The sequence below is a fragment of the Microchirus variegatus genome (assembly GCF_963457635.1).
Source record: "Microchirus variegatus genome assembly, chromosome: 2".
Taxonomy (NCBI): Eukaryota; Metazoa; Chordata; class Actinopteri; order Pleuronectiformes; family Soleidae; genus Microchirus; species Microchirus variegatus.
The window spans coordinates 1,228,007-1,233,006 of record NC_139803.1 but is presented as its reverse complement, the minus strand read 5'-3'; positions in this window follow the sequence as shown (position 1 = coordinate 1,233,006).

Sequence of the window (5,000 nt, the reverse complement as noted above, 5' to 3'; positions counted from 1 at the left end):
TGATTATTTTCATGTACAGTCGTCAGATTTACCGTCCATTTGCTGCTCATGTGTCGAGCTTCGGTGATAACGGTGCGCGACGATACTCCGTAGTTGAGTCCTTTGTGGATGAGATACAGAGATCCGTCCTCCAGCGTCGCTCTGGAAAACAAACAAACAAACAAACAAACCGTCTCCACGTTGTTTGCACGTAAACACGAGGCAACGTCTCAGATTCGACAACCCGGCGAAGACGATTCGGTTCAACTCGAGTGTTTTTGCAAAGCGCGTGGACTCACCGAATTCCAGAGTGCGTGAAACCTCCGGCTTTTGGCCTCGTCCAGCGCTCGACTTTGACCACGCGAGTGTTGTACAGGTCTGACAACGCTTGACCTGACAGGTGTTCCTCGTTATCATCGTCATTGTTTTCTGGAGCAGGGCGAGGAGAAAAGTTAAAGAGGAAAAGTCTCTTCACAGTAGAGCTCCCCCTACAGGCCTATCCGAAAATGTGCACCATTACAGAAAAATGTGTATTTCGTTTGACTAAAATGGAATATAACATGAAAACACACACACACACACACACACGTGTGTGTAAGAATAACCACAAAAAACCTCGCAAGAAGCAACAAAAACTTACGCACCGCAGCTTTAAACTGTGACATAAAACGAGTAAAAAACAAACATTAAAATAAACAAAGAGAGAATCACCACCAAAGGAGGCGCCGACGCTCAGAGTCAGAGCCGCGACACAGACGAGCGAGCTGAAGGAGAACATGGTGGACGACAGGGTCATGACTGTGCAGTCACAGAACTGAGGTTTATAAACACTCAAGCTCCTCCCACTTTGTCCTCCTCCTGTACACACACACACACACACACACACAAACACAAGTCACACATGTCTACACAAATAAAAAGCAATGAAATTGCTGCGATTAACATTTCGTGGCCTCAAATTAGTATTTCGTGGCCTCAAAGTAGTATTTCGTGGCCTCAAAGTAGTATTTCGTGGCCTCAAATTAGTATTTCGTGGCCTCAAAGTACTATTTCGTGGCCTCAAATTAGTATTTCGTGGCCTCAAAGTAGTATTTCGTGGCCTCAAATTAGTATTTCGTGGCCTCAAATTAGTATTTCGTGGCCTCAAATTAGTATTTCGTGGCCTCAAAGTAGTATTTCGTGGCCTCAAATTAGTATTTCGTGGCCTCAAATTAGTATTTCGTGGCCTCAAAGTACTATTTCGTGGCCTCAAATGAGTATTTCGTGGCCTCAAATGAGTATTTCGTGGCCTCAAAGTAGTATTTCGTGGCCTCAAATTAGTATTTCGTGGCCTCAAAGTAGTATTTCGTGGCCTCAAATTAGTATTTCGTGGCCTCAAAGTAGTATTTCGTGGCCTCAAATTAGTATTTCGTGGCCTCAAAGTAGTATTTCGTGGCCTCAAATTAGTATTTCGTGGCCTCAAAGTAGTATTTAGTGGCCTCAAAGTAGTATTTCGTGGCCTCAAAGTAGTATTTCGTGGCCTCAAATTAGTATTTCGTGGCCTCAAAGTAGTATTTAGTGGCCTCAAATTAGTATTTCGTGGCCTCAAAGTAGAATTAGTGGCCGCAAAGTAGTATTTTGTGGCCTCAAAGTAGTATTTCGTGGCCTCAAAGTACTATTTCGTGGCCTCAAATTAGTATTTCGTGGCCTCAAATTAGTATTTCGTGGCCTCAAATTAGTAATTATTATTATTATTATTATTATTATTATTATTATTTGAAAGTGTAATATTGCGACCTTTGCCCCATTGTTCTCTCTGCAGCAGATCAAAGATCTTGTTTGTTGTTTGGACAGATTTGGTCGTGTTGTGAAATCCCTCGGCTGATGTTTGTTAAAGTTTGTTAATGTTTACTTTATTTTATTCACAGTGACCTGAAAACATCTGTGATTCTGCTCTGATTTGATTTGATTTTTCATTTATTTGTCGATCTTTTCACTCATTTCGTTTAGATTTGAGTAACTTTCCCAAGACAGAGAAAACGAGATCATGGTTATGTTTATGTTACGCTTGCTAACTAGCGAGCTAAAAACCACGGGAAACTGCATTTCAGTACAACTGGAATGTGCTTTTTCCCCCTTTATTTGGGTTATTTTGGTGCATTACAAGCTAGGCTACAGCTAATCTAGAGCTAATCGAGTAATTTTCATAAACATATAAGCATTTGTGAGTGGAAAATGACGGCCTCTTTTATTTTCATGAACTATTTGGGACAATATTCTCTGTCTGTAGAATTTTCATTTAAATATTTGTTTCACTCTGAAAGTCGTACAAGTACGTGACTTTTTGCGATTGACGTTAGCGTTCCAGTTTTTGCTTAACTTCAAAAATCAGGTTATGTTTATGTTGCGCTTGCTAACTAGCGAGCTAAAAACCGACTGAAACGACATTTCAGTACAACTGGAATGGGCTTTTTTCCCCCTTTATTTGGGTTATTTTTGTGTATTACAAGCTAGGCTACAGCTAATCTAAAGCTAATCGAGTCATTTTCATAAACATATGAACATTTATGAGTTTTATTTTCACGAACTATTTGGAACAATATTCTCTGTATATATATACTTTATAGATCTATTTCCTCAAATAGTATTTTGTGGCCTCGAAGTAGTATTTTGTGGCCTTTGTGGCCTCAAAGTAGTATTTCGTAACCTCAAATTAGTATTTCGTGGCCTAAAAGTAGTATTTTGTGGCCTCGAAGTAGTATTTTGTGGCCTCAAATTAGTATTTCGTATCCTCAAATTAGTATCTTGTAGCCTCAAAGTAGTATTTCGTGGCCTCGAAGTAGTATTTTGTGGCCTCAAAGTAGTATTTTGTGGCCTCGAAGTAGTATTTTGTGGCCTTCGTGCCCTCGAAGTAGTATTTTGTGGCCTCAAAGTAGTATTTAAATCTGATCATTTTGATGGTCTTCATATACAGTCGGTGATCGTCTGCGTATACAGTGATCGCTATAAAACCAGATTTGCTGTCGTACAAATAAAAATGTGTGAAATTGATGTGACAAATATTTGAACTCAACGCTAACTTTTCTCGTCACGTTTACGAAAATTATATAATGATAATAATAATAATTATTATTATTATTTGAAAGTGTAATATTGCGACCTTTGCCCCAGAGTTCTCTCTGCAGCAGATCAAAGATCTTGTTTGTTGTTTGGACAGATTTGATCGTGTTGTGAAATCTCTCGGCTGATGTTTGTTAAAGTTTGTTAATGTTTACTTTATTTTATTCACAGTGACCTGAAAACATCTGTGATTCTGCTATGATTTGATTTGATTTTTCATTTATTTGTCGATCTTTTCACTCATTTCGTTTAGATTTGAGTAACTTTCCCATTTACTCTTTAATTAAATTAAATAAATAAAGACAGAGAAAACGAGATCATTCCCCTTGAGAGGAAAATCCTTTGGAACATTTTTTACGTGAAAACCCAACAGATTACAGAGTGAATAACAATTAGCAGCAAATATTAACAATTTGTTAAAACACAAACATTTTGTCCAGCATTGTCTTCGTTTTTTCTGTCGAATATTCTTTTAAATATTTGTTTCACTCTGAAAGTTTGTGACTTTTGCGACATAACTTCAATAATCAGGTTATGTTTATGTTGCGCTTGCTAACTAGCGAGCTAAAAACCGACTGAAACGACATTTCAGTACAACTGGAATGTGTTTTTTCCCCCTTTAGTTGGGTTATTTTGGTGCATTACAAGCTAGGCTACAGCTAATCTAAAGCTAATCGAGTCATTTTCATAAACATATGAACATTTATGAGTTTTATTTTCTAACTTTTTTTTAACTATTTGGGACAATATTCTCTGTCGTCTGTAGAATATTCTTTAAAATATTTGTTTCACTCTGAAAGTCTGACAAGTACGTGACGTTTGCGATTGACGTTAGCGTTCCAGTTTCTGCATAACTTCAAAAATCAGGTTATGTTTATGTTACGCTTGCTAACTAGCGAGCTAAAAACCACGGGAAACTGCATTTCAGTACAACTGGAATGTGCTTTTCCCCCCTTTATTTGGGTTATGTTGGTGTATTACAAGCTAGGCTACAGCTAATATAGAGCTCATCGAGTCATTTTCATAAACATATGAACATTTATGAGTTTTATTTTCACAAACTATTTTTGACAATATTCTCTGTCGTCTGTAGAATATTCTTTTAAGTATTTGTTTCACTCGGAAAGTCGTACAAGTACGTGACGTTTGCGATTGACGTTAGCGTTCCAGTTTCTGGATAACTTCAAAAATCAGGTTATGTTTATGTTACGCTTGCTAACTAGCGAGCTAAAAACCACGGGAATCTACATTTCAGTACAACTGGAATGTGCTTTTCCCCCTTTGTTTTGGTGTATTACAAGCTAGGCTACAGCTAATCTAAAGCTAATCGAGTCATTTTCATAAACATATGAACATTTATGAGTTTTATTTTCACGAACTATTTGGGACAATATTCTCTGTATGATGTTAAAAGAGAAGTTCAGTTCGTGTATCCTGTTTTATTTTGAAAGGTTTTTCTCCTGGTTTCCCCTCAGCTTCACTTCCTGTCTTTGTTCTGTTTTCCCGCTCTTTTCATCTTAAGCTCCACCCCCCCACTGAAAACCCAAAAGTGAACCAACGACGCGAGGACGGAGGAAGAAACTGTTCCAGAAAACTCCCAGAATCCTCAGTGTTTATGACAAGAATACACCTGAGTGTTGTTTTATTCACCGCTTTCATCGGCGATGACTCGGACACACAAACGAGAGCAGAGACGTCGTTAGGGAAACTGAGTTTATTCAAGAGAAAACAGACGTCAGTTTCAGCTGAACGTGATCGCGTGACCTTTGCGAACGCCAGGAAAACAGGCGCAGGAGTCTGGCGCCCTCTGCTGGATCAAAGACCACGCGACACTTCGGTCACGTTGGGGTCACCGCAGCTTCATGATGGCTTTGGCGCCGCGGCGACAGTCATCGGGGAACATCGCATATTTCCTGCCGGCC